Genomic DNA, 20,611 nt, shown 5'->3' on the forward strand with positions numbered 1-20,611 from the left:
AGCTGACTGGATTCACACATGGTCAAGTATCACTTGGTAAGAAAACCTTCAAAACAATAGGAATAATCTACCATGCAGGAGCCACAACCAATGCAGTTCATTACAGTGCATATATAAAAAAAATAAATGTGGATGGTTTGAATGTAATGATACTACCATTACTCTCAAACAAAGATTACCAGCAAATCTTGTTAACGCTTATTTAATATTCTTAAAACCAAAATTTAATAGCTAATCTGTGCATAAACAAAACTTCAATTTCAAAACTATAAACAGAATACGCCAACAGGTATCTAACTTCCCCAAGATTCTGCAACAAGCAAACAGATAAATGAATACCACTAATATGTATCAAGAAATAAACAGTTATACTACGCCAACAGGTATCTAACTGCCCCAAATATCTGCAACAACCCAACACAAATAAGAATAGCATGAAACTAGAAATAAACAATTAGAATACGCAAACCGTTATCTAACTGCCCCCAAAATCTGCACCAAACCAACATGAAAGAAATATATTTTACCACAACATAGAAAGTTTTTTTTTTTATCCAGCATGGATTTTTTTTTCCACAGACCCAATGATTTAATAAACAAACGCAGGAACTGAGCAAATTGCACAGTACACTGGTCTGAACTATAGTACTTCTAAAGTACTAACTATGAGGATCGAAAAAAATACAGAAATGTCTATTATGCAATACAATAACTCATTATGAACTACCCACACTAACATATGATCTTTTCTTTTATTACAGAGATTGAAAAGGAATATCTGCTCCAATTAGCCATGTCATGAAAAAACTGCATACAACCACAAAAAGTAGAACAGTAAGTATACAATAAATGGACTCACAAACACTGCTGCATAATGCGCCCATTCAAGCAAACATCTAAACATAGACCACAACCCAAAATGTTTACTTCCATGGGTATTTTATGCTGCAGTGTTTGTTACCAAACTCTACAATCTTAATTGCATGGCCTAGCCAAAACCTTACATACAGTCTCTACAAATGAAACAGTAAACACACTTTTGAAAACATATATCCCCTATAAGCACCCCACATACCACAGTGAAAATGTTTGATAGCATGGGTGTGTTATGCTGCGGTGGTTGTGGCCAGGCCCTAGAATCTTGGGTGAGTGGTAGGCCCATGCACCTAAGACTCTAGGCCCTGGCCACAAAAACTGCAGCATAACACACCCATGTTACCAAACATTTTCACTGTGGTATGTGGGCTGCTTATAGGGGATATATGTTCTGTTGGACTATACAGTATATTAAGAGATAAGATGCTCCGTCAACTTCCCTGGGTTCCTGAGGAGTGCTTAGCCTCACTCCTTCAATCTGGATTAATAAAGTCACTGGAGAGGGATATGTCAGTTTGGTTAAGACGGCATTGAAAGAGCTTTTGATGAATTTCGCATGCCTGGTGCTGCAGAGAGCATCTCCAAACTGACTGCTTTTTAAATCAAATACATTGTTTTCAGAGGCCAATTTACTTCACCAAGATGATAATGCAACTCAGCCGCACACTTATATGCAAAGAAAGCTGTGAATCCACTATCCTATCTCTAAAAGGCAAAGAATGGGCCCTGCTGCGGATATCATTTCACAGTCAAGTACGGTTTGCAGTCCAGTGCTGTTAGTGTACTGAATTTGTACTTCTGATTAGATAGAAGTCACATTTACAAATATGTGTCCTGGCCACAACCACCACAGCATAACACACCCATGCTACCAAACATTTTGAATGAGGTATGTGGGCCGCTTATAGGTGATATTAATTACAATCAATGCTCTACTAACAACCCAAAATCAACGTCATACTAAAGGAAAATAGCTAGTAGAGCACCCAGTATTTAGTATGTGTCTGGACAGCCGCGGTGACCGCGGACACCACGAACACATCAAGGGCTCCTACCACCTAAACAAATACAGCATTTCACCCATCTCTTACTCGCCCACCTTTCCCAAGCACCCGTACACACCAAAATTGCATTTTTGCTCAGTTCAATGCTGTGCTGTCCACTGACGTCCGCAGATACAATATGTCGAACGCATCAAAACAATGTGACACACCTCACGCCTCATCCCAGCCAATCAGAGAACATGTTGCATGTCTGTGGACATGATGCACGCCGATTAGCCAATTGGTGTCCTGGCCGCAGAGCGAAAAGGGAAGTGTGTCTGCGGAGTGGACAAAGATATCACACATTTTTTTAGACCTACTTTTTGGTCATTTTAAAAATAACTACTGGACGGATTTCCACCAAATTTATAAAAGCACACATTCGGGACCAAGCTGCTGCTCCTGCCGCAAATTTGGTGGAAATCCGTCCAGCGGTTTGAGCTGTAGGCGTGAGCAAAGTTTTTTCTCCATTCAGTCTATGGGAAAAAATGTTGGGCACCCCCTATAACTTTGCCCCTCCTGGACCAAACCTCACCAAACCTTCAGAGTGGGCCATATACTTCTTTTGCAAAGTTTGGTGAGGATTCGTCCAGGGGGAGCAAAGTTATAAGCTGCCCAAAAAGTGCTCTTCCTATGGGATTAGCAATTTAACCATAACTACATGGTCACTACCGCAGGCCATGTAATGCAGTTAACTTCACTTCTGAGTCGGACAGATATTTGTATTGAACTTAAGTCTGTCACAGTGCTAAACACATGGTTACAATGCAGTTTCCTGACCTCATATGCCAAGTGCAGCCTCATATATCTCTTAGACAATGTAGGCCTTTATATACCATGTATGCAAGGTAGAGCTTTTCATTTCTAGGTGATACTATCATATACCAAGTGCAGCATCAATATGGCTGGTATCTGGCACCTTATGCTTGGTAAAACCTTAAGTGCCAGGTACAGTTTTTAAAATATTATTTTGATTATTCATTGAACACAAACATAGCTTTGTGAAGTACAGTGCATGTATTACAGGCTTATATCCAATATTTAAACAGTCCTTACAATATAACATTTAATACTAGAATTCTATTTTGGTTAGTAGTGAATAGATAATAATAACAACAACAACAATTACCACCATTAGGCATGGTTCAATCCCAAAAGGCGTGAAAAAAGCCTGATTTGCATCTGGCCTTTCCCCTATTCAATGGCACGGTAACCTGAGAAACAATGATCTAGACCCCCGAGTAATACTAAAACCTTCTAGCCACAAACTTTGTGTTGTGCTAAAGTCACCCCTAATCTGACAGATATGCCCTGGGGTGGAACCCAAAGTTGATGTCCCTAGAAACCAAACCTTCACCTCAACGAGGAAAGCAAATGAGTCTAAAATGTACATGGGCTTGCTTATGGTCTTGTGCAGAATGGGGGTGACCTAGCAGTTCAAACTGGACTGCCTCCTTTGTGATGTGACCAAGCCTGGTTTGCATAAGGTCTTTTTTTGTCTTTAATGGCCTGGAAACATGAAAAACTATGGTGTGGAGGGTTGGCCAGAGCAATTCCAGAGGTTAAGATTCATTAAAAACATTCAAGGATCTTGACGAGTAAAGGAAGGAGTGTAATGGGGCAGTAGTTACAAGGGTCATCATGGTTTAGCATTGACTTCTTCACCAGGAGGAGAATGTATGCAGTATTGAGGGTGCATGTAAAGACTACTTAATTGAGGGATGTGTTGATGATTCTCCAGATGGGATGGAGGGTTTCCATGGAGAGTATAGATTATGGATCATGGCTAGATACCAAATAAATGTGATGTTGCTTTGAGGGATCCTTGGGTCTTTGCTAAGCCTTCCATTGGGGAGTCTTTCAAAGACAGTTCATTACTGTGTGGTGGGACGATTGGTGTGATGTCTGTATTAACATTATCATTAATGGTTTGTTTGATCTTGCTTAGCGTGTCAATAGAAAAGTAGTTGATGGCAGTGATTTTCTCAAATGTAGAATTAAGAGTTTCAGGGGGAAGATTAATTGTTTGACTGCCTCAAACAGAACCTTGATTATATTGATGACTTTGTATATAGCGTTCTAGTAGAATCATCATATATATTGATATTGATATTGATATTTTATTTCTATCGTGCTCGTGCACAGGTGGTTCAGAGCGCGATAAGGCAAGGGAGGGGAACAGGGGAGAACAACACAGCAATCTTACTAGGCCCAGTGACATTGAGAACGCGCAAGTGCCTGGGAGAGGGGGAGGGGAAAAGTGCATGGAAGATGGGAGAAGTGGAAAGTGCGAAGCAGAGGAGAAACAGATAAATAACAATGAATAAACAATAAAGGCAACAAACAGTGGTAGTGCAGCCAGCAATGTGCAAGAGTGAGGATTAAGGCAGCAGGCAGGGTAGGTCTGATAAGCACAGGTAGAAAAGGGTGGGGCTGTATGGGTACAGATACAGACCCCAGTGCAAGGGGTGGCCCAGAGGCAGTGCGGGAGGGTGGCAGGGTGAGCAGGTACCTGGGCCCCAAGGACAGAGGGTGGCCAGGTGCACGGTGCCAAGAGAGAACAGATCAGCAGGGGAGAGGGGGAGCAAAGGCAGAAGAGAAGAGGAAGGTCGTGAGGTGCTTCAGGAACCGGAGATGGTTCTCCTCCAGTTTTAGAGTGGCAGGGAGGCTTTTCTAGAGGGAGGCCCCAGCCGAAGACAGAGATCTACCCCCAGCTTGTTTCTTTGAAAAACGACTGACCCTGAGGGAGTTGGAGGTAGAGGAGTGAAGAGCTTGAGAGAGGAGGTATTTGCGGAGGGATAGCTGAAGGTATTTTGGACCCAGGCCCTAGAAAGCCTTGTGGACAATGAAGAGGGTTTTGAATTTAATCCTTGCATCCAGTTGGAGCCAATGGAGAGATTTCAGAGCTGGAGAGATATGATCCCAGGGCTTGAGGCCAAGGACAAGTCTTGCAGTCCTGTTCTGGATTAGTTGCAGAGGGCGGAGAGTAGAGGCAGGCAGATTTAGAAAGAGGCTATTAAAATAGTCCAAGCTAGAGATAACCAGAGCTTGGGATACCATGAGCTTCTGGGGGAAGGAGAGGAAAGGCAGAGTACCTCTGGGGAGGTGCATTAGGAAATTTGACTTTTTAGAGACCTCAGAGATGTGGCGGAGAAGGAAAGGCTGGAGTCAAAGATGACCCGATATTCTTAGCAGCTTATCTTGCAGCCCTGTTCTGAATTAGCTGGAGGGGTCATAGAGAAGAGGAGGGTAGATTAAGGAAGAGGCTATTGCTGTAGTATAGCCTACAGAGAACCAGAGCTCTAGAGACATCACACTTCTGTGGAAGTGAGGAAAGAAAGAATTCCTTTGAGGAGGTGGAGTTGAAGTAGGCCTTCTTGGCAAGGTCCTGAATGTGAGGGAGGAAGGAAAGAGAGTAGACTAAGATGACTCCAAGGTTTCTGGCATCAGATGAATGAGAAAGGGGAGAGCCCATAGACAATGGCCAGAGTGAGGGGAAGAAAGAGGGAGCTGTTGTCCCAATAGGAAGGATCTCAGTCTTGCTAGCATTAAGGCAGAGAAAATTGGAAGTACATAAGGACTGGATGTCAGATAGGCGGTCAGGCATAATGGAGGAAGTAAGGTGAGGGACAGAGGTACATTCGAAGAAAAGTTGTGTGTCATCTGCATAACACTGGAAGCTGGGGGAGAAGGTGGAAATGAGGTGTGCAAGCGAAGCAAGATAGTTGTTAAAAAGCCAGAGAGAAAGGTTGGAACCCGAGGGGATGCTGCAGGTGGAGATAGAGGTTGGGAAAGAGAAATAACCCATAAAAACCTGGGACAGATAGTTGTCGAGGAAGAAGGTCAGCCAGTCTGTTACCTAGGGTATCGTGGAAGCATTTTATGAGGATGGAGTGGTTGACCATATCAAATGCAGAGGAGAGATAAAGTAGAATGAGAACAGCTGGAAAGTTGGAGTCAAGAGATGCAAGCAGTTCCTCACAAGTGTTCAGAAGAACAGTTTCCATGCCTCTGGATACTCTGAATCCAGATTGATGGTTGTGTAGGCAACCAACAAGTTCAGTGTGCTGGGTCAGTGGGGTTAAGACAAGTTTCTCAAAGAGTTTCTCAAGGAAGTGGGTGATAAATATGGGGCGGTAGTTGGCTGGACAAGATGGGTCTGCAGAAGGTTTTTTCAAGAGGGGCGCACAAGGGAGTGCTTGAGGGAGGAGGGAAAAGATCCAGTAGCAAAAGAGTGGTTGCAGAAATCAGCAAGTGCAGTGGCAAGAGAGCCAATATTGTCCTTGATGATTCTGGAGAAACAGAGGGAGATCTGTTTGGAAGAGACCTTCATGGAGCAGACAACTCTGGTGACCTCATCAGGTGTAATAGGAGAGAAGGAGGAGAGAGGGGCAGAGGGGGGATGGGCCACCATAGGAGGCAGGGGGTGGAGGAAGAGCAGGGGGAGAGGGACACAAGGTTGCTCAGGATGTTGTGAGTTTTTGCAGTGAAGTATGTGGCCAGTGTGTTGCAGAGGGCTGGGGAGGGAAGATGTGAGGAGGAGACTGCGGAAGCGTCGGCTAGTTCCTTGCAGATTTTAAAGAGTTCAGCATTGTTGTTGGCTGCACCAGAGACTCCAGCCTGGATGTGGGCCCTTTTCGTTGAGCGAATGGGAAGTCAGTATTGCTTTTGGAGCAGGTGACAGGACAGTTTGCAGGAGGGGAGCCTAAGGTCTGCCACTTCCGTTCTGCAGCTCTGCACTTGCGTTTCAGAACTGCAAGTTTGGAGTCGTACCAGGTGTTACGCTTGGAGGCATGTTTCAGGTGAATTCTCATGACTGGGGTAAGCATGTCAAGGGTATTAGTGATGGCAATATGGAGGTTGCCTGGAGCAGAGTCAGTGGAAGAGTCCATAGTAGGGAGAGATGGGGGGATACAGGTAGATGCAAAGGCAGCAGCTGACACTCATTTCGTCAGATGGATATTTGTGAAAGAGGTTGGCAGGGCTGGGGGGTGCAGTCAGAGGGACGAGAGGACCCAGATGAGAGGAGAGAGTCATCTCACCAAGAGAGTGGGATGATAAGTGTGGGGTGAGTTAGAGATAACTGTGGAGGAAGGCATCAAGAGTGTGTCTAGACGAGTGGGTGGGACACGAGCGTACATTGGTGCAGGGACATTGGTTCAGGGATATGGGTGTTGTAGTCCAAAACATCCATAGAGAAGCAGATTGAAGAACCCTGTCTTATAGGATGTGTGTATATACTAGGGCAGGGGTCTGCAACCTGCAGCTCTCCAGATGATTTGACTACTACTACCATGAACCCTCACCATGGATTTTGCTGGGTAGATCCAATGGGAGGTGTAATCCAAAACAACTAGAGAGCCAAAGGTTGCAGACGCCTGCACTATGGCAATCTTTCTTGTAAAAGAGAAGCATAGCATTCCACAAAACCTGAACATGGTTGGTGTTGCAAATAACCTGTAAGAAACACAGGATTAAAATTCCAGTGTAGGTGTCTCTACTCCCTCACCAAACCTGATGGTAATGCTTTGAGTTTCATAACCTTGCTTGATTTGTTTATTTCAATCTCATCTGTCAGGAACTTTCTAGTTTAAAGGCTTGAACATGATTGTTTATGTGTGCTTTAATCTTGTCTCTTCAAAGCAGAGTTTCTTTGTATTTGTGCAGATTACAAATAAATACCTGAACCTGCATCTGCAGTGCTCCCTATGTTCATAACTGGGACTCCCATGACCCCCCTCACCATTGACTCTGCTGACTAGGGTTGTTGGGATTTGTAGCTCAAAACATATGATGAGCCAAAGGCTGGAGACACCACTAAGGAAATAAAAGTGTGAGGGATGAGAGGCAGAAATCAAGAAAATAGCCCCTTTTAGGATTACATCACTGTTAGCGTCAGAACGATGCTGCTACTGCAAGAACAGGTAAGGAAGGTTTAAAAGACTTTCAAATTGCTGTTGGAAAACCAATGGGGAAAAGAATACACTATTATTCTAGTTTTCAAACCCAGCCGAAGACGGAGATCTACCCCCAGCTCGTTTCTTTGAAAAACTTCTGACCCTGAGGGAGTTGGAGGTAGAGGAGTGAAGAGCTTGAGAGGGGAGGTATTTGCGGAGGGATAGCTGAAGGTATTTTGGACCCAGGCCCCAGAAAGCCTTGTGGACAATGGAGAGGGTTTTGAATGTAATCCTTGCATCCACTGGGAGCCAATGGAGAGATTTCAGAGCTGGAAAGATACGATCCTAGGGCTTGAGGCCAAGCACAAGTCTCGCAGTCCTGTTCTGGATTAGTTGCAGAGGGCGGAGACTAGAGGTAGGTAGATTTAGAAAGAGCTGTTACAATAGTCCAAGCTAGAGAGAACCAGAGCTTGGGATACCATGAGCTTCTGGGAGAATGAGAGGAAAGGCAGAGTACCGCTGAGGAGGTGCAGTAGTAAATATGACTTTTTAGAGACTTCAGAGATGTGGGCGGAGAAGGAAAGGATGGAGTCAAAGATGACCCCGAGGTTCTTAGCCTCGCAGGTGGGGTAGGAGGAGGGCCAACGGAGGCCAGCCAGAGAGTGAGAGGAAAGGATGCTGAAGGTGTGCCGATGAGGAGGATCTCCGTTTTGCTGGCATTCAGACAAAGATCATCACATAGAAATGGGGCAACCTCCCAGATGCTTGCAAAATATACCAAGTGGAAAATATTATGTACAGGTACTCTTAGCATATTTTTAGCAACACACCTCTTACAGCCATAAGGGCGTAAGATGGAGATTTGCGAGAGCATGACAATTGATTTGGATAGCTTGATGGTCTACGGGATATACTAGGCTTAATTAAATCTGGGCATGTGCAGCTGATTTGCAGTACTTTGCATGTCCCAATTCCCATGAAGTTAGCTCTGTGAGTTAATGGATTTGCTGCAATCATCACTGTAGATCACAGGTCAAAAGGCTGGCATGGATGACTCAGCAATTCAGCATTATGAAGCTGATGAAATGTGTACCAGAGATTGCCTTAATTTATTTAGCAGGCTGTGGACACAGAGGAGAACCACATACAACACGTATTTCCTATGATTTTGCACAATCTGATTCACTCACTGAAGAGAAACATCTATACCAATGCTGGATTCTTGAACTGATTTAGGAAACATACACCAGTGTGGGCTTGGATACACCTATTCCATTCCCACTGACCTGGGCTAATTTCTGCAGGTCAGCTCCAAAATAATTACTTTGGATGTGCTCTATTTCTCGAAGGAGTTCTTTGGCTGTATCATGTAGGAGAATGTTATTTAAATTTTGTAGTTGTAGAGCAGGAATTTTTGCATAATACAGTCTATGCACAAGTTTTCGTATAGCGGAATGGTGTGTTGCAAACATTTTGATGTCATGGAAGATGATTTTTGCAAGCACTTCCTAAAATGCAGGCTAATGAATGTCCTCACAGTCCAGTGTGGATGCACACTTGTCAGGAGTAAATGCTTTATAAAGTTTGTATTCTACTTGTGGCTTTTAGTTTCACATACTGATTGAGGAATTGTCGTAAAAGTTTGAGGTATTGTTGACATATGTTACATATTGAGATGCTTGTCCATTTGTACACTAAACGGTTTGTTTGGCCAAAAGGAACATTTAGTTGAAAGCTTGCTGGTGAAGTTTTTTCTATAAAAAACTATTATAATTATAAGGATTTCTTTTGCCATAATAGTGTCTCCTACCATGTCATATCCTCGGCCATAAATGAATATGGCAAGGGGGATTGTTTGTTCATATTTATATGATTCTTCATTGAAGTATGGTTCTGTGCTGTTTGTGTGAATCCATTCACCTTCGTAGAAGTTTGAAAAGATATCTATATTGACATTGTGCATGCTTAGAAGTACTTTTTGTAATTTATTGATTAATTAGTGGTTTCATTCTTTTTAAAATATTTCTCTTTAGTAGAAATGTACTGTTAATTAGAGCTTCAAGGATTAGTCGTCTGCTGTAATGTTTAAGGGTAGATCGTGACTTTTTAGCTGTATTTATAAGATTGGGAAGAACTCTACAGTGACATTTTTTTGTCAAATTAATTTTTGGCAATGCTTTACTGTGGCTACATTAACATTTTTAGATATAGTGTTAGGTTCATTAGTAGGTCTACTTTTCTTTGTACATCTTTTTCAACTTTTAATTTTTGCAAGAGGGGCCTTATTTTATTTAGTGTTGGCTGATTTTGTTTTGTTGAGTGAGGTTACTAGCTGATTTTTTCAAATGTTTTCTATACATTGTTTAGAGGTGGATTATATGGCTTGCTTTTATATTTATCTGCTCTATTTTTGTGGGATGTTATTAGGCATTCGGTTCGGTCTGTTGGAAAAAAATTAAGTTTGGGTTTGAACGTTGTGGAATATATATGCATGTATTATGCATGGGTGTGTGGGTGCGAATGTAGTGATTAATAGAGTGATGCGTGATTGTGTAGTGGGATTAGAGGTGTGGTTGGGAAGGTTGTAAGAGTAAGGGTCTGTACAGGTGTGATGGGCTTGGGTAAGTGAGTAAGAGAGTGGTGGTGTGATTGAATAAGTATGGACATTTTGACATTTTAAGGAAAGCAGTGGTTGTTATAATGATGTGATTGATGTGATGGTTGTGTGGGTGTAATGGGAAATGGGTGAGGAAGTGTGTGTAAGTGTGGTCATGTGTGATAGTGATTTGGAATGCAATGAGTGTGAAACTTGTTGGGTTGGAATAAGCACCTCATGTGGATAGGGGTATGGAATGGTAAGGAAGTATCATTGTGGCATAGAAGATGATAAGAGATGGATGTGTTTTTAGCCAGTAAGGAATGGGTGGTGTATTGAATAAAGAGCAATGTTTAGATGAGACTAGAAAGAGTGTAAATGTTGCAATATGAGTAAGAGTAAAATAAATGTTGTTGACTCGAAAAGAATACTCTAGGCTAATATATAGTCAAAGTACATTGTTACAATTAGAGAGATATACATGGTATTTTTATGTACTTACTTTGTAGGATGTGAAGAGTGTTCTTTTTTCTGTAGCTGTGTTTGTCAATCTCCTTTTTCCCTGTAATTATAAAAGAAGGTTAGTGGGTATATTTAGTAATTCTGACGTACTTTTATTAAAAGAGGTTATTTATGAAGGTAGGAGTAGTTGTTGGGAAACAGAGCTAATCAAGTCCATTACCCACTATATGCAATAAAACCCCTATTAATCAGTACAGGCCATTAATAGGAGCACAGTACTAAAGCTGGCATTTCGGTGCTAGACTGACCCAGGGCAGGACAAAGACTAATATGGTATGGATATTTCTCCTCTGTGAAAGAGATAGTGAGCAAAAGAATCTGGGTAAGACTCTCGAAACTGGGACTTCTTGGCCAGCAGAGGGGCTCCCAGGATCCCCCTTGTTTTGGGACACTACAAGGAACATGGCAGAAATGGGTGTGTAAAAAAGATACATATCTAGGTTATTGTGGTGCTGGTGATTTTAATAAGAAAAGTGCAGTATTTTCCAATGTATTTCCAATGTGTTACAATGTTTTTAAAGCATAGGGATACGGTGGACTAGTGGTAATGCAAAGGCTCATTGTAGTTGCAGCAGTATTTAGTGTTTTATAGTAGTGGCTGGGAAAGAACAGTACTTTATATGTACGGTGAAGTGTTGCTTATAGACACTTTGGCAGTATACACATGTGAGCAGGTGGAGAATGGTGGCACTATAAGGGATGTAATGAGAGAGGTTGGAAATTGTGACATGTATATGGGATGGAAAATGTAAAATGCTGAACATTCAAAAAAAATATTGTTGGGAACATTTTGTTGAAAGTAAAAAAAATGCATATGTGCATTTACAGCAGCACCGTGTATAACTTTTTCTTTAAAAGAAAACAAAAGCAGATGGAAAAGATTTGTAGAACATTATTAAGTTGCACTTGGTGTGTGGAAGTTTAATATGTTGGCAGTAAAAGCATACTTGCCAACATGATCCATTCTAATCTGTAGGTGCTTATCCAGTTTTTTTCTTTGCATTCTGGAACTTGCACTACATGCCCCAGAATGCAGAGAAAAAAAACAGGATTGGATAACATGTACTGCCAACATATTAAACTTCCACACACCAAGTGCCACTTAAATGTTCTACAAATGTTTTCCATCTTTAGAATAAACATTAAACACAGTGCTACTATAAATGCATATATCAATGTTTTAACTTCCACCAAAATGCTCCTAATAAGAAACATTGCCACTTGCTGTGAGCAGGTGTTGAATGCTGCAATACATGTTTTTTGATGGAGTGGTTAAAAAAGAGAATATGCTTATTGAGAAGCTGATTATAGGGTAAGTAGCAGCAACCCTGTATATATATATATTTATGAAGGTGATATGATAAGCCATTTATAATGCGCCTGTACGAATGTTTTTCAAGGTGTGACAAGACAAGGGAGTGAAGACAGAGGGAGGACAAGACAAACAATCTTACTAGGCTTCGTGTCATTCAGATTGTGCAAGTGTGAGAACGAGAAGTACAAGGGGAAATGGAGGAGGGCAAGGGAGAGGGCAGGGTAAAACAGGGCAGCAATGCTCTGTGCAAGTGCAGCCAGGGCAGCACGGCTCTGGGTAGTGCAAGGAGAACAAGGATCTGTAGGGTTACAGCTACAGCCCCTAAGTGTTTGGTAGGCCGGAGGGTGACTGATCAAGAAAGTGCATGGTACCCATTGACACTCTAAGGGTAGCCAAGCAGTCAGTCGGTACAGCAGACAGGTAGGTCAGTAGGGGAGGGAGAGAGAGAGAACACAGAACAGAAGAGGAACGTTTTGAGCTGCTTCTGGACCTTCAGGTGGTCCGGCTCAAGTTTTGGAGGCGCAGGGAGGCCATTCCAGAGGGAGGCACCTGCAGAGGGGAGAGTTCTACCCCCAATATCTGCCTGGAGAAGCATTTAACCCGTAGAGAGTTGGAGGTGTTGAGTGAAGGGCTGAAGAAGGAAGTTATTTTGAAGGCCCCAGAAAGCCTTGCAGACAATGCAAAGGATTTTGAACTTTATCCTTGTTGACACCGGGAGCCAGTGGAGAGAATTCAGGGCTGGAGAGATATGGTCCCTGGGCTTGAGGTCAAGGATAATTCTTGCAGTCCTGTTCTGGATTAGTTGGAGAGGGTGGAGAGTAGAGGAAGGCAGATTGAGAAAAAGGCTAATGCAGTAGTCCAGTCTAGAGAGAACCAGGGCTCTGGAGACAGTCAGCTTCTTGGGGAAAGTGAGAAAGGGGTGAGTCCCTTTGAGGAGGTGCTGTTGGTAGTGGGACTTCTTGAGACGTCCGAGATGTGAGGTGAGAAAGAGAGAGTGGAGTTGAAGATGACACCAAGGTTTTTTGCCTCACAGGTAAGCACAGGTAAGTGAAGGGAGAGGGCACAAGGCGGATGGCCAGAGTGAGAGAGGAAAAGCAGGGGAAGAGGTCGCAAAAGGGGTTGTTGAAAAAATAGTTTTCAAAATATATCTATACCTGTACTATGCCTTGTTAGATGTAGATATTGTTGAATCTGCAAATAGAAATCTTGAAGAGTTTCACAGTAGTTCTTGATGCAGGTGGCTGTGAGTAGAGAATATATGTACTTTGAGAGTTCAAGAGAACATCTGAAGTTTTAAACTCATGTGACATGGTCACATTTAGACTTCTTGAATGTGATTGGTGGATGGATGTGTGACCATTTGAAAACAGCCAATAAGGGAGTGTTACAAATATAAAAGTAAAAAGTGTAGAAGGGCTGCCCTGTGCTACGGCATCCGTGGACACCATGGTAGTCCAGGGACACCACACGTGCCATCTAGAAATGGAGGAGGGCAAGGGAGAGGGCAGGGTAAAACAGGGCGGCAATGCTCTGTGCGAGTGCAGCCAGGGCAGCACGGCTCTGGGTAGTGCAAGGAGAACAAGGATCTGTAGGGTTATAGCTACAGCCCCTAAGTGTTTGGTAGGCCGGAGGGTGACTGATCAAGAAAGGGCATGGTACCCATTGACACTCTAAGGGTAGCCAAGCAGTCAGTCGGTACAGCAGACAGGTAGGTCAGTAGGTGAGGGAGAGAGGGAGAACACAGAACAGAAGAGGAACGTTTTGAGCTGCTTCTGGACCTTCAGGTGGTCCGGCTCAAGTTTTGGAGGCGCAGGGAGGCCATTCCAGAGGGAGGCACCTGCAGAGGGGAGAGTTCTACCCCAATATCTGCCTGGAGAAGCATTTAACCTGTAGAGAGTTGGAGGTGTTGATGAAGGGCTCAAGAAGGAAGTTATTTTGAAGGCCCCAGAAAGCCTTGCGCACAATGCAAAGGATTTTGAACTTTATCCTTGTTGACACCGGGAGCCAGTGGAGAGAATTCAGGGCTGGAGAGATATGGTCCCTGGGCTTGAGGCCAAGGATAATTCTTGCAGTCCTGTTCTGGATTAGTTGGAGAGGGTGGAGAGTAGAGGAAGGCAGATTGAGAAAAAGGCTGTTGCAGTAGTCCAGTCTAGAGAGAACCAGGGCTCTGGAGACAGTGAGCTTCTTGGGGAAAGTGAGAAAGGGGTGAGTCCCTTTGAGGAGGTGCTGCTGGTAGTGGGACTTCTTGAGACGTCCGAGATGTGAGGTGAGAAAGAGAGAGTGGAGTTGAAGATGACACCAAGGTTTTTTGCCTCACAGGTAAGCACAGGTAAATGAAGGGAGAGGGCATAAGGCGGATGGCCAGAGTGAGAGAGGAAAAGCAGGGGAAGAGGTCGCAAAAGGGGTTGTTGAAAAATAGTTTTCAAAATTTATCTATACCTGTACTATGCCTTGTTAGATGTAGATATTGTTGAATCTGCAAATAGAAATCTTGAAGAGTTTCACAGTAGTTCTTGATGCAGGTGGCTGTGAATAGAGAATATATGTACTTTGAGAGTTCAAGAGAACATATGAAGTTTTGAACTCATGTGACATGGTCACATTTAGACTTTTTGAATGTGATTGGTGGATGGATGTGTGACCATTTGAAAACAGCCAATAAGGGAGTGTTACAAATATAAAAGTAAAAAGTGTAGAAGGGCTGCCCTGTGCTACGGCATCCGTGGACACCATCGTAGTCCAGGGACACCACACGTGCCATCTAGCAGGCCGATTCATGTAATTCCTCACAAAAGTGTTGCACGCGGCTGGCGCACAGCGTGCCCGTGCGAATGTCTGCGCCAGCCGCGTGCGATAAAATCAATTTCCGCGCACAGCGTATTCATGGATTCTCACCTCCAAAAGCAGACGTGGCGTAGAGTGGCGCAGCAACCCTGCAGCAGCGCCAGTTACGCCCCCAAGAACGCCCTCGCGCAAGGAAAAGCCATCAAGATCGCAAAACCATTGCAAAGGGCTGCGCCAACACTGTACCAGTTTACCGGACTGGCAAACAGCAAAGGCAAAGCGGGGAATGCGTATTACGGGTGTCGGGAACACGCGTGCGCGAGAAGATTCACACGCGATCGGGCCTGGGGGAGCGTGTGTGTGTATTTCAGAGGTGCGCGAGAAGTTCCACACGCGATTGGCCTGGGCACGTGTATCTCAGGGGTGCGCGAGAAGTTCCACACGCGATTGGCCTGGCCGCTTGTATTTCCGAGGTGCGTGAGAAGTTCCACACGCGATTGGCCTGGGGGAGCGTGTGGTGTATTTCAGAGGTGCGCGAGAAGTCCCACACGCGATTGGCCTGGGCGCCTGTATTTCAGAGGTGCGCGAGAAGTTCCACACGCGATTGGCCTGGGCGTGTGTATTTCAGAGGTGCGCGAGAAGTTCCACACGCGATTGGCCTGGGCGCGTGTATTTCAGGGGTGCGCGAGAAGTTCCACACGCGATTGGGCCTGGGGGAGCGTGTGCGTGTATTTCAGAGGTGCGCGAGAAGTTCCACACGCGATTGGCCTGGGCGCGTGTATTTCAGAGGTGCACGAGAAGTTCCACACGCGATTGGCCTGTGCGCGTGTATTTCAGGGGTGCGCGAGAAGTTCCACAAGCGATCGGGTCTGGGGGAGCGTGTGCGTGTATTTCAGAGGTGCGCGAGAAGTTCCACACGCGATTGGCCTGGGCGCGTGTATTTCAGAGGTGCGCGAGAAGTTCCACACACGATTGGGCTGGGCGCGTGTATTTCAGGGGTGCGCGAGAAGTTCCACACGCGATTGGCCTGGGCGCGTGTATTTCAGAGGTGCGCGAGAAGTTCCAAATGCGATTGGCCTGGGCGCGTGTATTTCAGAGGTGCGCGAGAAGTTCCACACGCGATCGCGCGTCAGAAAACTGTGACCCTTGAAAGGTAAGGATCTACAAAGTTCTGTATGGCCTGCAAGGTTGGATCCTCTGCCTCAGAGGAGTACCCTGTGCGGTGGCAGGAGCGGTTGAGGAAGATGAGGTAGAGGACGTTAATCCTCTTCTCCCTGAGAAGAGAACAGCCTTTCTTGGAGCACCTGGATGGTTGGATCGAGTGTGGTGGCGCATGGAGGTCATACCAAAAGAGTAATGCCTAGGTATCCCATGACTGAGTATCACCATGCACTCAATGCATTTCAGCGGGGCAGCCCAAACATTTGGTACACCCCCAATGGTGTTAAAAAGACACCACACCCATGACTCTCTCGGCACTTGAGGTAGGGCACTTCCTCTACCTCCTCTTCCTGTTTCTCATCATTCTCCTCCACATCACTGCATCTGTTCCCCTGTCCAGGCCTTCCAGTTTGTGGTTGTGGTGGTGCTAAACCTTGGAAAGGTAGGATGGCCATGACAGATAACAGAAGAGACCTAGGCTAATCAGCCTTCGGTGTGGGCTGCACACCCTATATCCCATGCTGGGTTTGCTTAAAGATGATTTAGTGGTAGAAAGAACATTTTGGTGAGGACCTTCTAGGTTAGTGTTTCACATAAGCACACATTTTCTGTTTCTAGTGGTTTTCAAATTCAGGTGTTTCATTCAATCACATTCAAGTGCAGATGCGGAAAAATGCCAATGCATTTCAGACTGAAAAGCGTCCTTCGTCGGGGCCTAATTTCCAGTGGAGCGCACTGTCGCAATATGTTTTCCAGTTATCTCTAGTGCTCAGCACGGTGGCACCAACTAGTGGGCTGCACCCCACACACACAAATCTACTTGTTAAGACAAAGCTTGAACTTTATCCAAAACACAATTGAATAAACTGTGCCCACTCACAACACCTTCTATGGCCACGACAGATGCCATTCTTAAACTCCTGGAAGTCTCCTGGAAGTAACTTTCAAAAGATGCTCTCTCCTGGTGTGCCAGATTGAGAATGACAAAAAGTAATGGGTGGGTCCCTTCAGAGGAACGATCTGCAGACTGTGTGACTTTCCGTGGACTACTGAGATGAAAATAGAACTAAAAATGACTTTGAACTTGAAACATCCTAGATTGCCCGAAAATACAGTTTAAAACTGTCTGCAGTGACTGACACCGGACACGCTGTCACGGCGTACAGATAAAGTCACATGATGATGTCAGGGGGTGTCCATGGTGGCGGCCGGTGTCCGCGGACACCCCTTGAGCGGGAGACCAAGGGCGCATGCGGATAGGAGTCTGCAAACCAGCACGTTGACTAATTAAAAGTGCGTCATGCGAGAACAGAGATGTCCAGACACAGTGCAATGTCCGTGGGGTATTGGAATGGGAATCATAAATGGGAGAATTTGGAATTTCTATAAAATCATCATCAGGGGAGGGAGAGAAGTTTCATCAAACCGTCTTTGATTTGTATGTTGTGAATTAGATGGGGGTGATTGCTGGGGACAAGAAGGACAGTGATAATCAACATTTCGGATAACATGATTTTTAACATAATTTGAAAGTTCCTTAAAGTCATTAAGTTCATCCAAATTTGAAGACAAGATCATGATTTCATTGTGTACAGTTGGAGATAGGGATTGTCTTTCTGATTGTTGGAATTCTACATAATTAATTTGTGGTGTAGTTTCTTCATGTAAACTATGTACCATAAGAAAAAAAGATATTATTATTTCAATTAGCTCTATATAAATTACATTATTTGTTTATATTCAAAGATGTATTGTTTACCGTTAGAGATTTCATCATCACTCATTTCTTCTTTGGAAAAGTTTTCTTCTAACCACTCAAGTGTGTTTGGCATTTCGGTTAATAAGAAAATTGTGATATTTGCTTACAAGAAATGTGTATATAATGAATGGTAATAATAGATAAATAAATACAGTGTACTTACTATTTGGTAAGAGGTTGTTTTGGTATGAGCTCCTGCTGTATCTGAGTCTGTATGAAGAGTTCTACTGAACTCATAATATGAGGCGTACTTTTATGGTTTGTGCTGGTGCTTTCCATTATATTGTGTGCTAAATGAAAAAATTATGCTTCCATTTTGAAATGATGAATTGTACAAAAAGATATATTTGGGTGTATTAAATATAAGTAATGTTGTTTTATGTATATGTTTTTCTTGGTTGAAGGGTACAACATTATATGTTGTCCACTGTGCTTCCAGGTTTTGTTGATGCTACCTTATGTCCACGGACTTCTCACTATCGGTGGACTCTAGAGCAGCTACATTGCGGATGAGTGTGATTTTTAGGTGTAATCATTAAAAATAGGTTTAAGGAAGCAAATTAGGCTGCACTAATAAAAACCTATGAAATTCAGGGAAAGAATTTTGTTAAAGCGACGTTTTGGTTAAAAGTCAAACAAAAAAAAGACAGATTTTCAGCAGTTTGGTAAGCTAAGCAACCATAAATTGTGCCACTACTGTCCACTGCTATGACTAAAAGCCAGGACATCAAAGATGACATCAGGCTATTGCAGCATTAAAAAGCTAATTTTGCGACACAAAATTGTACTGATTGCATCATTTTTGCAGCAAATGTTTTAATGAATTGAGGATGTAAGATTGGCACAATGCAAGAAAGAGGACTTGTGTGGCACTACAAAAGAGCCAGACTGTTATTATTTCTACCTTGTTGATGAATTTAATAGGAACATTTCCAGATGTTCCTTGCTTGACAGGACAGTATTTGTTTTGCTCTACATTTTTGGTTTAAAGTGCATACCTTTCATGATATATAATAAAAGGCCAGATGTATGTTCGTCCAATGCCGCCATGCGCAGTAGAGACTGTTCACATTGCCTCTTACCACTAGAGGGAGCTGTTGCCTTAGAAATATATGAGGTCAGATGTATGTTTGCGCAGTAGAGACTGGCCGCTTCACCTGTTGTCACTGTCAGAGGGAGCGGTTTCCTTAGGATATATGGTGGTCCTACTGTGTTAATGAAAACCTAAAAACTATTTTTTTTCTATTAACATGAAACACAATCAAATATACCACATAAATATTAACACTCTGAAAATGTCTCTACTCACACACTTTGGCCCGTGTACAAGCTTTTACACTAGTTTAATATAATTACCTTTATTGATTATCACTTGTAATGGTGACAATATTCCCCTTCTATGTTCTCTAATCCCCCAAATAGCCACCCACGTCTCTTACCACCACCCTTCACACTCACCAATTCCTCATCACAATTTACACTCCCAAATGTCTTACTCACGTGCATACTCACATGCTCTATCACATTGCCAAGTCCCAACTCACATTCCCCCAGTCTCTGCCACACTCCAAACCATACTGATAACTCACACCTTACGCTCCCCAATTCCTCTCACAGTCCACAGTCTTTCTTGCTGCTTCTGCATCTTGCATCCTTTCTCCCAAACTATCACACACTGCCCTCATCCTTTCTTCCAATCTGCAGCTTGCTGCCTCTTTCTGGCACACCACTCTCTCTCTCTCTGCTTCCTAGCCCACCACTCCCCCTGAAGCCTGAGCTAAATCTCTGCTTTCTGGCCCAATGCCCCAACTCAGGCATACTGCTTTCCGCTTTGGCCCACTGCTCTCCCTCTGCTTTCTTGCCTATCACTTCCATTCGACCCATCACTCCCCTCCCTCTCCTTTCCCCCACATATTGTGACTATTCATTAATTTGAAAAAAAATTAGATGTTGGCCCAGATCCTCAAAGAACAGGGCATCTACAAATAGAGCAGAGGATATGCTGTTTTTAGATAACCCATCTTTGGAAATGAGCAGGCGACCTCATTCCCAAAGGTGACCTGCACATTTCCACAGGGCTAAGCAGTTATGTAAATGATGCACTGGCCAGCTGCTTTGAATATATTGGTGTCGGAAGTGCTCTTCCAATAATCTTCTACAGGCTACCAGCACATTTCACCATGGAGAGCTCTCAAGGGGCCTTTCATTGTAAAATGACATCCAATAAAAAAAACATTTCTATCCCGTTTGAGGAACAGAAAGGCAAGTGAGGCATCTGTGTTTCATACCTCTGCTGTCACACTTTTAAAGTAAAGTTGCATGACAGGGTCAGGAAAGACCCTGTTGTGCAGTGTGGACTCTCTGCACCTATTCAAAGCAGACACAAGGGGTTGCTTTCATTTTCTGAACATTTAAAAGCGCATCGCGTTTTAAATCTGGAATGCACTTTGAAATGCGCAGAAATCCCACGTGATGTGCATTGATGCGCAAAGAGGTGAAAAGGGCCATCTGAAGGGGTGTTATTAGCTGTGCCCATTGAGATGTCCTTTGTGGATTGGGTTGTTCTTGTTTTTGGCACAAGTGATGAGATTATCTAGTGTCTTTCATTAACTGTGCCCCAAAATGTTTTGAGAACTAGGCACCTTGAGAGATTTTCTT

General features: G+C 43.7%; 1 protein-coding gene across 4 annotated transcripts in view; it reads right to left on the reverse strand.

Annotated features, from left to right (window-relative positions):
- Positions 1–20,611, reverse strand: part of HRH1 (histamine receptor H1) — a 1,870,597-nt gene that overhangs the window by 1,530,799 nt on the left and 319,187 nt on the right. For 2 of the 4 annotated variants that reach the window (XM_069643928.1, XM_069643926.1), the window contains exon 2: positions 10,915–10,974. The exons of the other annotated variants lie outside the window; for them this stretch is intronic. The gene's annotated coding sequence lies outside the window, so the exon portion shown is untranslated. The remainder of the gene's footprint in view (positions 1–10,914; positions 10,975–20,611) is intronic. 4 annotated transcript variants of the gene reach the window in all.

Source organism: Ambystoma mexicanum, chromosome 2p (genome assembly GCF_040938575.1).
Source record: "Ambystoma mexicanum isolate Mex_15411 chromosome 2p, UKY_AmexF1_1, whole genome shotgun sequence".
NCBI lineage: Eukaryota > Metazoa > Chordata > Amphibia > Caudata > Ambystomatidae > Ambystoma > Ambystoma mexicanum.